The sequence below is a fragment of the Rhinoderma darwinii genome (genome assembly GCF_050947455.1).
Source record: "Rhinoderma darwinii isolate aRhiDar2 chromosome 11 unlocalized genomic scaffold, aRhiDar2.hap1 SUPER_11_unloc_6, whole genome shotgun sequence".
In the NCBI taxonomy this organism is placed as follows: Eukaryota; Metazoa; Chordata; class Amphibia; order Anura; family Rhinodermatidae; genus Rhinoderma; species Rhinoderma darwinii.
In genome coordinates this window covers 1-18,529 of record NW_027461858.1, presented here as the reverse complement: position 1 = coordinate 18,529, position 18,529 = coordinate 1, and the positions used below count along the sequence as shown (strand labels likewise).

The following is an 18,529-nucleotide window of genomic DNA, read 5'->3' as shown; positions in this document are numbered from 1 at the left end:
GTGAATAGCCCCATTAGGGGTCTATTATTCCTAATGCAGCGGGGTGCCGGCCGATATATGAACGGCCGGCACCCGGCCGGGAAACCCTGTCGTGTGAATCCCGCCTTAATTCTGCAGTGTATTACTGACATACCTACCTACTTGCACTCATTATATTACACTCATCCATTATATACCTACCTGCACTCACTATATTACACTCATCCATTATATACCTACCTGCACTCACTATATTACTCTCATCCATTATATACCTACCTATCTGCACTCATTATATTACACTCATACATTATATACCTACCTGCACTCATTATATTACACTCATCCATTATATACCTACCTGCACTCATTATATTACACTCATCCATTATATACCTACCTGCACTCATTATATTACACTCATACATTATATACCTACCTGCACTCATTATATTACACTCATCCATTATATACCTACCTGCACTCATTATATTACACTCATACATTATATACATACCTGCACTCACTATATTACACTCATCCATTATATACCTACCTGCACTCACTATATTACACTCATCCATTATATACCTACCTATCTGCACTCACTATATTACACTCATCCATTATATACCTACCTGCACTCATTATATTACACTCATACATTATATACCTACCTGCACTCATTATATTACACTCATCCATTATATACCTACCTGCACTCATTATATTACACTCATACATTATATACCTACCTGCACTCATTATATTACACTCATCCATTATATACCTACCTGCATTATATTACACTCATACATTATATACCTACCTGCACTCATTATATTACACTCATACATTATATACCTACCTGCAATCATTATATTACACTCATCCATTATATACCTACCTGCATTATATTACACTCATACATTATATACCTACCTGCACTCATTATATTACACTCATACATTATATACCTACCTGCACTCATTATATTACACTCATCCATTATATACCTACCTGCACTCATTATATTACACTCATACATTATATACCTACCTGCACTCATTATATTACACTCATACATTATATACCTACCTGCACTCATTATATTACACTCATCCATTATATACATACCTGCACTCATTATATTACACTCATCCATTATATACTTACCTGCACTCATTATATTACACTCATACATTATATACCTACCTGCACTCATTATATTACACTCATACATTATATACCTACCTGCACTCATTATATTACACTCATACATTATATACATACCTGCACTCACTATATTACACTCATCCATTATATACCTACCTGCACTCATTATATTACACTCATCCAATATATACCTACTTGCACTCATTATATTACACTCATCCAATATATACCTACCTATCTGCACTCACTATATTACACTCATCCATTATATACCTACCTGCACTCATTATATTACACTCATATATTATATACCTACCTGCACTCACTATATTACACTCATACATTATATACCTACCTGCACTCATTATATTACACTCATCCATTATATACCTACCTGCACTCACTATATTACACTCATCCATTATATACCTACCTGCACTCACTATATTACTCTCATCCATTATATACCTACCTATCTGCACTCATTATATTACACTCATACATTATATACCTACCTGCACTCATTATATTACACTCATCCATTATATACCTACCTGCACTCATTATATTACACTCATCCATTATATACCTACCTGCATTATATTACACTCATACATTATATACCTACCTGCACTCATTATATTACACTCATACATTATATACCTACCTGCAATCATTATATTACACTCATCCATTATATACCTACCTGCATTATATTACACTCATACATTATATACCTACCTGCACTCATTATATTACACTCATACATTATATACCTACCTGCACTCATTATATTACACTCATCCATTATATACCTACCTGCACTCATTATATTACACTCATCCAATATATACCTACCTATCTGCACTCACTATATTACACTCATCCATTATATACCTACCTGCACTCATTATATTACACTCATATATTATATACCTACCTGCACTCACTATATTACACTCATACATTATATACCTACCTGCACTCATTATATTACACTCATCCATTATATACCTACCTGCACTCACTATATTACACTCATCCATTATATACCTACCTGCACTCACTATATTACTCTCATCCATTATATACCTACCTATCTGCACTCATTATATTACACTCATACATTATATACCTACCTGCACTCATTATAATACACTCATCCATTATATACCTACCTGCACTCATTATATTACACTCATCCATTATATACCTACCTGCACTCATTATATTACACTCATACATTATATACCTACCTGCACTCATTATATTACACTCATCCATTATATACCTACCTGCACTCATTATATTACACTCATACATTATATACATACCTGCACTCACTATATTACACTCATCCATTATATACCTACCTGCACTCATTATATTACACTCATACATTATATACCTACCTGCACTCATTATATTACACTCATCCATTATATACCTACCTGCACTCATTATATTACACTCATACATTATATACCTACCTGCACTCATTATATTACACTCATCCATTATATACCTACCTGCATTATATTACACTCATACATTATATACCTACCTGCACTCATTATATTACACTCATACATTATATACCTACCTGCAATCATTATATTACACTCATCCATTATATACCTACCTGCATTATATTACACTCATACATTATATACCTACCTGCACTCATTATATTACACTCATACATTATATACCTACCTGCACTCATTATATTACACTCATCCATTATATACCTACCTGCACTCATTATATTACACTCATACATTATATACCTACCTGCACTCATTATATTACACTCATACATTATATACCTACCTGCACTCATTATATTACACTCATCCATTATATACATACCTGCACTCATTATATTACACTCATCCATTATATACCTACCTGCACTCATTATATTACACTCATACATTATATACCTACCTGCACTCATTATATTACACTCATCCATTATATACCTACCTGCACTCATTATATTACACTCATACATTATATACATACCTGCACTCACTATATTACACTCATCCATTATATACCTACCTGCACTCATTATATTACACTCATACATTATATACCTACCTGCACTCATTATATTACACTCATCCATTATATACCTACCTGCACTCATTATATTACACTCATACATTATATACCTACCTGCACTCATTATATTACACTCATCCATTATATACCTACCTGCATTATATTACACTCATACATTATATACCTACCTGCACTCATTATATTACACTCATACATTATATACCTACCTGCAATCATTATATTACACTCATCCATTATATACCTACCTGCATTATATTACACTCATACATTATATACCTACCTGCACTCATTATATTACACTCATCCATTATATACCTACCTGCACTCATTATATTACACTCATCCATTATATACCTACCTGCACTCATTATATTACACTCATACATTATATACCTACCTGCACTCATTATATTACACTCATCCATTATATACATACCTGCACTCATTATATTACACTCATCCATTATATACTTACCTGCACTCATTATATTACACTCATACATTATATACCTACCTGCACTCATTATATTACACTCATACATTATATACCTACCTGCACTCATTATATTACACTCATCCATTATATACATACCTGCACTCACTATATTACACTCATCCATTATATACCTACCTGCACTCATTATATTACACTCATCCAATATATACCTACTTGCACTCATTATATTACACTCATCCAATATATACCTACCTATCTGCACTCACTATATTACACTCATCCATTATATACCTACCTGCACTCATTATATTACACTCATACATTATATACCTACCTGCACTCATTATATTACACTCATCCATTATATACCTACCTGCACTCATTATATTACACTCATACATTATATACATACCTGCACTCACTATATTACACTCATCCATTATATACCTACCTGCACTCATTATATTACACTCATACATTATATACCTACCTGCACTCATTATATTACACTCATCCATTATATACCTACCTGCACTCATTATATTAGGGCATGACCACACATGGCGGAATTCCTCCGCAACTGTCCGCATCAATGCCGCACCTAATCCGGGTTGCGGATTACGGCTGCGGATCTGCACAAAATGTGCAGAAAATTGATGCGGACTAGCTGCTGCGGACTGCGGGAAAAGTGCTTCCCTTCTCCCTATCAGTGCAGGATAGAGAGAAGGGACAGCACTTTCCCTAGTGAAAGTAAAAGAAATTCATACTTACCGGCCGTTGTCTTTATGACGCGTCCCTCCTTCGGCATCCAGCCCGACCTCCCTGGATGACGCGCCAGTCCATGTGACCGCTGCAGCCTGTGCTTGGCCTGTGATTGGCTGCAGCCGTCACTTACACTGAAACGTCATCCTGGGAGGCCGGACTGGAGACAGAAACAGGGAGTTCTCGGTAAGTACGAACTTCATTTTTTTTTACAGATACATGTATATTGGGATCGGTAGTCACTGTCCCGGGTGCAGAAACAGTTACTGCCGATCGCTTAACTCTTTCAGCACCCTGGACAGTGACTATTTACTGACGTCTCCTAGCAACGCTCCCGTCATTACGGGAGCCCCATTGACTTCCTCAGTCTGGCTGTAGACCTAGAAATACATAGGTCCAGCCAGAATGAAGAAATGTCAAGTAAAAAAAGCAAGACGCATCCGCAGCACACATGACATGTGCATGACAGCTGCGGACTTCATTGCGGAACTTTGAATCTCCATTGAAGTCAATGGAGAAATTCCGCCATGAGTCCGCCACTGCTCCGCAACAGACAGAGCATGCTGCGGACACCAAATTCCGCTCCGCAGCCTATGCTCCGCAGCGGAATTGTACGCATCGTGTAAACGAACACTGCTAAATTAAAGTGAAAGTCAATGTAGAAACGGCTCCGCTGCGGATTAACGCTGCGGAGTGTCCGCAGCGGAATTTAAGTGCAATTCCGCCATGTGTGAACCCGCCCTTACACTCATACATTATATACCTACCTGCACTCATTATATTACACTCATCCATTATATACCTACCTGCATTATATTACACTCATACATTATATACCTACCTGCACTCATTATATTACACTCATACATTATATACCTACCTGCAATCATTATATTACACTCATCCATTATATACCTACCTGCATTATATTACACTCATACATTATATACCTACCTGCACTCATTATATTACACTCATACATTATATACCTACCTGCACTCATTATATTACACTCATCCATTATATACCTACCTGCACTCATTATATTACACTCATACATTATATACCTACCTGCACTCATTATATTACACTCATACATTATATACCTACCTGCACTCATTATATTACACTCATCCATTATATACATACCTGCACTCATTATATTACACTCATCCATTATATACTTACCTGCACTCATTATATTACACTCATACATTATATACCTACCTGCACTCATTATATTACACTCATCCATTATATACCTACCTGCACTCATTATATTACACTCATACATTATATACATACCTGCACTCACTATATTACACTCATCCATTATATACCTACCTGCACTCATTATATTACACTCATACATTATATACCTACCTGCACTCATTATATTACACTCATACATTATATACCTACCTGCACTCATTATATTACACTCATCCATTATATACCTACCTGCACTCATTATATTACACTCATACATTATATACCTACCTGCACTCATTATATTACACTCATCCATTATATACCTACCTGCATTATATTACACTCATACATTATATACCTACCTGCACTCATTATATTACACTCATACATTATATACCTACCTGCAATCATTATATTACACTCATCCATTATATACCTACCTGCATTATATTACACTCATACATTATATACCTACCTGCACTCATTATATTACACTCATACATTATATACCTACCTGCACTCATTATATTACACTCATCCATTATATACCTACCTGCACTCATTATATTACACTCATACATTATATACCTACCTGCACTCATTATATTACACTCATACATTATATACCTACCTGCACTCATTATATTACACTCATCCATTATATACATACCTGCACTCATTATATTACACTCATCCATTATATACTTACCTGCACTCATTATATTACACTCATACATTATATACCTACCTGCACTCATTATATTACACTCATACATTATATACCTACCTGCACTCATTATATTACACTCATACATTATATACATACCTGCACTCACTATATTACACTCATCCATTATATACCTACCTGCACTCATTATATTACACTCATCCAATATATACCTACTTGCACTCATTATATTACACTCATCCAATATATACCTACCTATCTGCACTCACTATATTACACTCATCCATTATATACCTACCTGCACTCATTATATTACACTCATATATTATATACCTACCTGCACTCATTATATTACACTCATATATTATATACCTACCTGCACTCACTATATTACACTCATACATTATATACCTACCTGCACTCATTATATTACACTCATCCATTATATACCTACCTGCACTCATTATATTACACTCATACATTATATACCTACCTGCACTCACTATATTACACTCATCCATTATATACCTACCTGCACTCATTATATTACACTCATACATTATATACCTACCTGCACTCACTATATTACACTCATCCATTATATACATACCTGTACTCATTATATTACACTCATCCATTATATACCTACCTGCACTCATTATATTACACTCATACATTATATACCTACCTGCACTCACTATATTACACTCATACATTATATACCTACCTGCACTCACTATATTACACTCATCCATTATATACCTACCTGCACTCATTATATTACACTCATCCATTATATACCTACCTGCACTCACTATATTACACTCATACATTATATACCTACCTGCACTCATTATATTACACTCATCCATTATATACCTACCTGCACTCATTATATTACACTCATACATTATATACCTACCTGCACTCATTATATTACACTCATCCATTATATACCTACCTATCTGCACTGACTATATTACACTCATCCAATATATACCTACCTGCACTCACTATATTACACTCATACATTATATACCTACCTGCACTCATTATATTACACTCATCCATGATATACCTACCTGCACTCACTATATTATACTCATACATTATATACCTACCTGCACTCATTATATTACACTCATACATTATATACCTACCTGCACTCATTATATTACACTCATCCATTATATACCTACCTGCACTCATTATATTACACTCATACATTATATACCTACCTGCACTCATTATATTACACTCATACATTATATACCTACCTGCACTCATTATTTTACACTCATACATTATATACCTACCTGCACTAACTATATTACACTCATACATTATATACCTACCTGCACTCATTATATTACACTCATACATTATATACCTACCTGCACTCACTATATTACACTCATCCATTATATACCTACCTGCACTCATTATATTACACTCATACATTATATACCTACCTGCACTCACTATATTACACTCATCCATTATACACCTACCTGCACTCACTATATTACACTCATCCATTATATACCTACCTGCACTCATTATATTACACTCATCCATTATATACCTACCTGCACTCACTATATTACACTCATCCATTATATACCTACCTGCACTCATTATATTACACTCATCCATTATATACCTACCTGCACTCATTATATTACACTCATCCATTATATACCTACCTGCACTCATTATATTACACTCATACATTATATACCTACCTATCTGCACTCACTATATTACACTCATACATTATATACCTACCTGCACTCATTATATTACACTCATACATTATATACCTACATGCACTCATTATATTACACTCATATATTATATACCTACCTGCACTCACTATATTACACTCATCCATTATATACCTACCTGCACTCATTATATTACACTCATACATTATATACCTACATGCACTCATTATATTACACTCATACATTATATACCTACCTGCACTCACTATATTACACTCATCCATTATATACCGACCTGAACTCATTATATTACACTCATCCATTATATACCTACCTGCACTCATTATATTACACTCATCCATTATATACCTACCTGCACTCATTATATTACACTCATATATTATATACCTACCTGCACTCACTATATTACACTCATACATTATATACCTACCCAGTGGCGGACACAGACTGCAAAAGGCCCCTGTGCAGATAATGTGCCAGGGCCCCCCCCCCCCCACCCCGCAAACTTCTCATGGCCGACGGTCCGCTTTCAGCTGCATCGCTGGGTCTCCTAAGTGACCCAACAATGCAGCACTAGCAGCCGGGGCGTCACTAAGGCTGGGTTCACACACACACTATTTACGGACGTAATTTGGGCGTTTTAGCATTGAATTACATCCGAAAATGCGGCTCAAAAGCGTCGGAAAACATCTGCCCATTCATTTGAATGGGTCTTACGATGTTCTGTGCCGATGGTCATTTTTTTTTACGCGCCGCTGTCGAAAGGCGGCGCGTAAAAAACTGCCTGTCACTTCTTCAGATGTAAATGGAGCCGTTTTCCATGGACTCCATGGAAAACCAGCTTCAATTACTTCCGTAGTGGACGCAGCAAAAGACGCCTGCACATGCCATTACGGCTGAAATTACGGTGCTGTTTTCTCCTGAAAACAGCACAGTAATTTCAGCCGTAACAGACGCTGCCGTGTGAACATACCCTCAGGGCTTAAAATGTCCGGGAAATAGCCCCAATACATATGTGTCCGCCCCAAAAAAAAGTGTGTGTATAGGAGACAGCATAGCATATCTATAGCACTACGACCCTATAAACTATGGATAGGATTAGATACAGTGGCTGAGCAGACAGTATCACACATGATAGGATTAGATACAGTGGCTCAGAAGGCAGTATCACACATGATAGGATTAGATACACAGCTCAGCAGACAGTATCACACATGATAGGATTAGATACAGTGGCCCAGCAGACAGTATCACACATGATAGGATTAGATACAGTGGCTCAGCAGACAGTACCACACATGATAGGATTAGATACAGTGGATCAGCAGACAGTACCACACATGATAGGATTAGATACAGTGGCTCAGCAGACAGTATCACACATGATAGGATTAGATACAGTGGCTCAGCAGACAGTACCACACATTATAGGATTAGATACAGTGGCTCAGCAGACAGTATCACACATGATAGGATTAGATACAGTGGCTCAGCAGACAGTATCACACATGATCGGATTAGATATAGGGCCCAGCACAGTATCATACATGATTGGATTAGATACACAGCTCAGCAGACTGTATCACACATGATAGGATTAGATACAGGGCCCAGCTCGCTGACATTGCGGCTCCAGCGCTGGACCCAGGAAAGGTAAGAATAATAATTTTGCTTCTTTATGTGTTACTGATTATTTTTGTGTGTTTGTGTTTTTTTTACAGGTTCGGTTGTTGGACTTCGGATACGAGGACTTCAATGACGGCGTTTTTTTTATTCTCAATAAAATGGTTAATGAGGGTTGTGTTTTTATTTCAATAAAAAAAATTTCTATGTGCTTGTATCTTTTTAAACTTTATTATCACCGCCTTAGTAATGGCCGCTGGCTGATTGACAACCTCCATTACTAAGGCGAGGCTTAATGTTAGCCGGTGCAGAGTCTACACTAACCCCCATTATTACCCCGGTACCCACCGCCACCAGGGGTACTGGGAAGAGCCGGGTACAAACCAGTACCCGACCAGCTGTAGTGACGGGCAGGCACCGGGGTGGCCGCAGGCTGGTAGTATTAGGCTGGGGAAGGCCAAAAACAGTGGCCCTTCCCACCCTTGTAATGCTGCCTGCTGCTGCTGTGTTGTATCTGGCTGGTTATGAAAATTGGGGGGGACCCGACATCGTTCTTTCCAATTATTTTTTAAATGACGTGGCGTCCCCCCCATTTTCATAACCAGCCAGATACAATAAAGCAGCAGCAGCCTAGCATCACCAGGGTAGGAAGGGCCACTGTATCTGGCCTTTCCCCTCCTGATAATACCAGCCTGCGGCCACCCCAGTGGCCGACCATCACTACAGATGGTCAGGTACTGGATCGTACCCGGCTCTTCCCAGCACCCCTGGTGGCGGTGGGTACCGGGGTAATAAAGGGGGTTAGTGTTAGCCTCTGCACCGGCTAACACTAAGCCCTGCCTTAGCAATGGATGCTGTCAATCAGCCGGCGGCCATTACTAAGGCGGTAGTAATATAGTTTAAAAAAAACCACAAAGACATAGAAAAAATATTTTATTGAAATAAAAAAAAAAAACACAACCCTCATTAACCATTTTATTAATGAAAAAAAAAGCTGTCATCGAAGTAGTCCTGGAATCCGCCGTAGTCCAACGACCGAACCTGTAAGAAAACACACAAAAAATGATTAGTAACACATGTGTTAGGGTATGTGCACACACACTAATTACGTCCGGAATTGACGGACGTATTTCGGCCGCAAGTACCGGACCGAACACACTGCAGGGAGCCGGGCTCCTAGCATCATAGTTATGTACGACGCTAGGAGTCCCTGCCTCGCTGCCGGACAACTGTCCGGTACTGAAAACATGATTACAGTACAGGACAGTTGTCCCACAGCGAGGCAGGGACTCCTAGCGTCGTACATAAGTACGACGCTAGGAGCCCGGCTCCCTGCAGTGTGTTCGGTCCGGTACTTGCGGCCGAAATACATCCGTCACTTACGGACGTAATTAGTGTCTGTGCACATACCCTAAGGCTTAGATACAGGGCCCATGTGTGATACTGTCTGTGGGACCCTGTATCTAAGCCTACCACAAGGTAGGCTTAGATACAGGGTCCAGCAGACAGTAATCTTATACAGTATAAGATTACTGTGTGCTGGGGCCCTGTATCTAAACCTACAGTGTGGTAGGCTTAGATACAGGGCCCAGCAGACAGGATCACGCATGGGCCATGTATCTAAGCCTACCATGTGATTGGCTTAGATACAGGGCCCAGCAGACAGCATCACACAATCTGTGATCCTGTCTCATGGGCCCCCTAAGCCTGCTACATCGTAGGCTTAGGGGTTGTGCAGTCCCTAAACATTGATGGCCTATCCTCAGGATAGGCCATCAATAGCTGATGTGTCGCCCGGGACCCGCAAATCAGCTGTTTTGAAGGGGCCGCAGCACTCGTACGAGAGCTGCTTCCCCTTCATTTCACTACTCGCCCACACTGTGAATCGCCGAAACCGATTCACAGTGTGACCGGAATGAAGTGACAGGAATGAAGGGGAGCAGCTCTCGTACGAGTGCTGCGGCCCCTTCAAAACAGCTGATTGGCGGGTCCCAGGAGTCGGACCCCGCCAGTCAGGGCTATCTTACCTTCCTCTTCGGCCGCGGCGGGAGTTCTGTAGTCTCGATGCTGTGCGCGGCGGCATAGCGCTGTGACGTCATGCGCTGCGCACAGCGCCTGACGTCAGGACCTCCGCTGCGATCCGGAACCAGGAAGGTAAGTAAAGTATGTTACTATAGTAACAGGGGCCCGCGGCCCGAGTTACTATAGTAACTTTTTATTGATGTGGTGCGGGGGGCCGTGGGCCCCCCTGGCTTCGGGGCCCGGTCGCAATTGCGACCGCTGCGACCCCTATAGCTACGCCAGTGGTCCACGGGCCTCTGTCTCAGTCCTCAGCATCGCGCAGCTGAGAACTGAGTCGGCCAGCAGAGGAACGGGCCCCCTTCCCACGCGGGGCCCTTGTGCAGCTGCACCGGCTGCACATGCGGTATGTCCGCCCCTGTACCTACCTGCACTCATTATATTACACTCATCCATTATATACCAACCTGCACTCACTATATTACACTCATACATTATATACCTACCTGCACTCACTATATTACACTCATACATTATATACCTACCTGCACTCATTATATTACACTCATACATTATATACCTACCTGCACTCATTATATTACACTCATCCATTATATACCTACCTGCACTCATTATATTACACTCATACATTATATACCTACCTGCACTCATTATATTACACTCATCCATTATATACCTACCTGCACTCATTATATTACACTCATCCATTATATACCTACCTGCACTCACTATATTACACTCATCCATTATATACCTACCTGCACTCACTATATTACACTCATCCATTATATACCTACCTGCACTCATTATATTACACTCATACATTATATACCTACCTGCACTCATTATATTACACTCATCCATTATATACCTACCTGCACTCATTATATTACACTCATCCATTATATACCTACCTGCACTCACTATATTACACTCATCCATTATATACCTACCTGCACTCTTTATATTACACTCATCCATTATATACCTACCTGTACTCATTATATTACACTCATCCATTATATACCTACCTGCACTCACTATATTACACTCATCCATTATATACATACCTGCACTCACTATATTACACTCATACATTATATACCTACCTGCACTCTTTATATTACACTCATCCATTATATACCTACCTGCACTCACTATATTACACTCATCCATTATATACCTACCTGCACTCATTATATTACACTCATACATTATATACCTACCTGCACTCATTATATTACACTCATCCATTATATACCTACCTGCACTCATTATATTACACTCATCCATTATATACCTACCTGCACTCACTATATTACACTCATCCATTATATACCTACCTGCACTCTTTATATTACACTCATCCATTATATACCTACCTGTACTCATTATATTACACTCATCCATTATATACCTACCTGCACTCACTATATTACACTCATCCATTATATACATACCTGCACTCATTATATTACACTCATCCATTATATACCTACCTGCACTCTTTATATTACACTCATCCATTATATACCTACCTGTACTCATTATATTACACTCATCCATTATATACCTACCTGCACTCACTATATTACACTCATACATTATATACCTACCTGCACTCATTATATTACACTCATCCATTATATACCTACCTGCACTCATTATATTACACTCATCCATTATATACCTACCTGCACTCATTATATTACACTCATACATTATATACCTACCTGCACTCATTACATTACACTCATACATTATATACCTACCTGCGCTCACTATATTACACTCATACATTATATACATACCTGCACTCACTATATTACACTCATCCATTATATACCTACCTGAACTCACTATATTACACTCATCCATTATATACCTACCTGCACTCACTATATTACACTCATACATTATATACCTACCTGCACTCACTATATTACACTCATCCATTATATACCTACCTGCACTCACTATATTACACTCATCCATTATATACCTACCTGCACTCATTATATTACACTCATACATTATATACCTACCTGCACTCATTATATTACACTCATACATTATATACCTACCTGCACTCACTATATTACACTCATCCATTATATACCTACCTGCACTCTTTATATTACACTCATCCATTATATACCTACCTGCACTCATTACATTACACTCATACATTATATACCTACCTGCGCTCACTATATTACACTCATACATTATATACATACCTGCACTCACTATATTACACTCATCCATTATATACCTACCTGAACTCACTATATTACACTCATACATTATATACTTACATGCTGGCCCTTTAAGAAACGGCCTGGGCCAGCGCGCACTTGGGATCCGGCTGCCGTGAGCAGGAGACATCAGTGGACGTTAGCGGCCTCGTGGGGGAGGAGGCTGTCAAGCAAGGTACAGGATCCAGCGACGGAGACCACTGGCAGGAGAGGGACCTGTCGCCAGCATTACAATAACTTTACCCCAGTCCTCTGCAGTCCAATCAATATACTTAAAACAGGATGTCAGTCTGTCCTTGATGTTTTTCTTGGAGAGAAGTGGCTTCATTGCAGCTCTTCTTGACACCAGTCCAGACTCCAAAAGCCTTCACCTCACTGTGCGTGCAGATGCACTGACAGATGTCTGAGGAAGCTCTGCACTGCTGTTGAACCGATCCCATAGCTGAATCCTCTTTAGGAGAAGGTCCTGGTACTTGCTGGAATTTTATGGACACCCTGAAGCCTTCTTCATAGCAAATGAACCTCTCTCCTTGAAGTACTGGATGATCCGATAAATGGTTCATTTTGGGGCAATCTTACAAGCAGCAATGTCCTTGCCTGTAAGGCTCTTTTGATGCAAAGCAATGATAAGCAAGTTAACGACATCCACCGGGATCCGTTATATGTCAATGTGGTGATGTATCTAGACGACATCAAGATTTTCTCACCCGCTTTGACTACACATTGGAAACGTGTTCGACAGGCCTTTCAACGGTTGCTGGAGAATAAGCTCTGTGCAAAGTTGAAGTCGGTCTTCCAGAAATCCTCCCTTCCCTTCCTAGATTATATCGTCTCTGACCAGGGATTGAAGATGGACACCAACAAAATATCTGCTGTGTTGAACTGGCTTTGTTCTCAGGGTCTCCGTGCAATTCAACGCTTTCTGGGATTTGCACATTTCTACCGGCAGTTTATTCCCCACTACTCTTCATTACTGGCGCCTATTTCAGCTCTTACAAAGAAAGGAGTGAATGCCAAAAATGAGACCCAAGAGACCAAATTGGCTTTTCTTCAACTCAAACAGTCTGTCTCTGCCGCCCCTATATTGCAGCATCCGGACGTCTCCAAGCAATTCTTCATTGAGGTGGATGCCTCTACTATCGGTGCAGGTGCAGACCTGACGCAAAAAGGTCTTACCGGCAAGACTGTTACCTGCGGCTTCTTCTCCAAGTTCTCCTGCCGAGAAGAATTACTCTTAGAGATCAGGAGCTTCTGGCCATTGAATTGGCATTGGAAGAGTGGAAACATCTGCTAGAAGGGGTCATGCATCCTGTAATTATTTTCAGACCACGAATATTTGGTCTACAGACCGCTCAGCGGTTGAATCCGCGCCAGGCCAGTTGGGCGCTCTGATTTGAAATTCTGTTACATTTCCGTCCTGCCGAAAGGAATACTAAGGCTGACGCTCTGTCTCGGTGATTTGAAATTCATTTGGTTTTTATTTTTCCAAAGTACAATACAAAAGTATACAACATCCCAATGATACAGTCTCACAGTGTTGTATACAGAACACAGAAAAAGCTTGCACCTTTAGATATCAGAAACGTGCCTCGGACGTTGACATACTGACATATTAACAGACAAACAAACATAAAAACAGACATACAAAGAGTGGTGGTGATAAATACAAGCAATTATACATATGAGATGTCAAAAAGGAACAGGATGATGCAGGATACGAAAACCATGTATAAGTTAGCACAGATACATTCACAGAGTGACAGAGTTCTTGCGATGCAGAAGTTGAACATGGGGTAACTCCGTTCAAGGGGCCCATTGAGACAAACACTTCTGCCTGTAACCTTTAGATGTAGCAAAGTGTGATACGTAATAGAAGTGAAGATAAACCCTGTTTAGCACCTCCGAGAGATTCAGAGCCTCAGCTGTTTTCCATCTCTTGGCTATATGGAATCTGGAAGCGATAAGAATATGGCTTATTGGCCACCTATATTCTAGAGGGATCTCATCCATCTGCATATCCAATAAAGCCAATGCAGGGGAAGGTAAAAGTTCTGCTCCCATTAATTCTGATATGTAGCGGAAGATACGCTTCCAGAATGGGTAGACTGATTTACATGTCCACCATAGATGAAATAATGTGCCCCTTGCTCCACATTCCCTCCAACACAACGGAGAAGCCCAGGCTTGCATATGTTGTAACAGGTGTGAGGTACCAACGAAACTGAATTATCCTAATGGCTTCTATATGATTGACACATTTGGATATCCTATGTGAGTGATGTAAAGCAGCCCTCCAGTCCTCCTCCGAGAACTCCCGACCCATATCCGTCTCCCACTGAGACATGTATTTCAATTTGAGAAATGAGCTGTGGGTGTTTAAGGACAAGTAAGCTGAGGCCAAACCTTTCAGCGATGTAATATCCGAATCTGTCTCGGTGATTTGATGCCTCTGATCAAGTGAAACATATTATATTGATCCTTCTCGCATCATTCTGGTGGCTCCAGTCCTACTGAAGGATATCCATCATCGTAAAACCTTTGTTCCCTCAGCCAGAAGAAGGACAGTGCTTTCCTAGGGACATAACCCTAAACTGGCCGGTCACGCAGGTGTGCGTAAAACCAGAGAGCTCATTTCTCGTCAATTTTGGTAGCCAGCCATGGTCCAGGATGTTCAGAACTATGTGGCTTCCTGTTCCTTCTGCTCCCGGAACAAGACCTCCAAGTCCAGACCACCTGGCCTTCTACCTCTTCCAGTCCCTGATTCTCTGTGGCAACATATTGCGATGGACATTGTGAGGGATCTACTCCTTTCACCCGAATGCAATACCATCTGGCAGGTGGTAGATCGCTTCTTCGAAATGGCACATTTTGATCTTTTGTCTTGTTTGCCTTCTGCTCCTCATCTGGCCGGTCTCTTTATACAGCATATATTTCGCCTGCATGTTCTTTCCCATCATATTGTTTCTGACCACGGTGTACAGTTCACCTAAAGATTTTGGAGAGCTCTGTGTGGCCTGCTGGAAGTCAAGTCATATCTTTCTTCTGCATACCATCCACAGTTCAATGGCCAAGTGGAGAGGGTCAACCAGATCCTAGAGAACTTTCTACACCATTTCAGGCAACGTGTCCGCTAGTATCAATTGTATCAGTTATTACAAAATGTTTCTTCACATTTAAGTGTTTTATCTGCTCCTGGGGCGCAATCGCCACCTCCTCAATTTGCTGCCTTCAGTCCTGGATTGCATCTACTACTCCTCCACCTTATAAAGGCGACTCCAGGCCTTGTAGAGGATTAAATCAATGAACAGTCCGTTTTGAGCTTTTAGCGCAGCAATTTACTTACGACCACGCTAAGGTAGCCAACATCTTGTCTCTACTGTCTGGTGAGGCGGCAGGCCTGGGCTTCACCTCTACGGAAAAGGACAACCCCATCATGTTTGTTACCCAAGAATTTTTCACGACTTTTAAAAAAGTCATCATCTGCTTCTTCGTCACTACTCCAGTAGGACAATATGCCATCCAGTTTTACACATTATCCACAGAGTAAGGCCCCATGCACACGACCGAAAAAAACTCAGTTTTTGCGGACCGCAATTGCGGTCCGCAAAAACGGAGCCATCCACTTTCATTGAACTCTGACACCTTTCCGTAGCACTACGGAAGGGTGTCCGTGCCGTGGAAATGTTCCGGGAATTATGGAACATGTCCGTTCTTTTGCATTTTGCGGGCCGTGCTCCCATACTTTGTATGGGAGCACGGCCCGAAAATGCAGAGGTCAGTCGGCGGCGGGCCGTGATTGCGGGCACGGTCGTGTGTGCTTTTGTGGCCAAAAATCTGAATGTGCCTTTTCTTCATTTTGCACAAGATACTATTTTGGCTTTAGGTTTTGAATAATTACCATCTCTCCCTTATCACTCCAAGTTGTCAAGGAAGTCAGAAGCACCATTGTCCTCTCCGTCAATTTGGCTTTCCTTCTTTTTTGATTGATAATGTTTTGGCATTCAATGTAAAAGAGCTGTGGCCTTCAAGTCTGGTGGAAGAGAAAAGCCATAAAAATAGGAAAGAAAAGTACCCCATTTGAAGTTCAAACTAAGACTGACACACTACACACTGCACTAGCGAGACCAGACATTTTCACCCCATCGCAACATGGATAAATTAAAGCAAGTAATGACTTTTTACTTTATTCATTTTTTTTTTATATTACATACACAAAACCTTATCTGCTCCCATATGGTCTAGCGGTTAGGATTCCTGGTTCTCACCCAGGTGGCCCGGGTTCGACTCCCGGTATGGGAATGAGCCTCAATTTAGACTTGAACCTGCATTCGATGGTCGAGTGGGTCAGTTTAATGTTTCTGGATGAAAGTGCTTTTGTGGCCAAAAATCTGAATGTGCCTTTTCTTCATTTTGCACAAGATACTATTTTGGCTTTAGGTTTTGAATAATTACCATCTCTCCCTTATCACTCCAAGTTGTCAAGGAAGTCAGAAGC

At 40.1% G+C, this 18,529-nt stretch overlaps 1 non-coding gene across 1 annotated transcript; it reads left to right on the top strand.

Annotated features, from left to right (window-relative positions):
• The first annotated feature begins 18,261 nt into the window (after positions 1-18,261).
• Positions 18,262-18,333, top strand: TRNAE-CUC (transfer RNA glutamic acid (anticodon CUC)). Its single transcript has one exon. It is a non-coding gene; the product is annotated as a tRNA-Glu (tRNA).
• Positions 18,334-18,529: the final 196 nt, after the last annotated feature.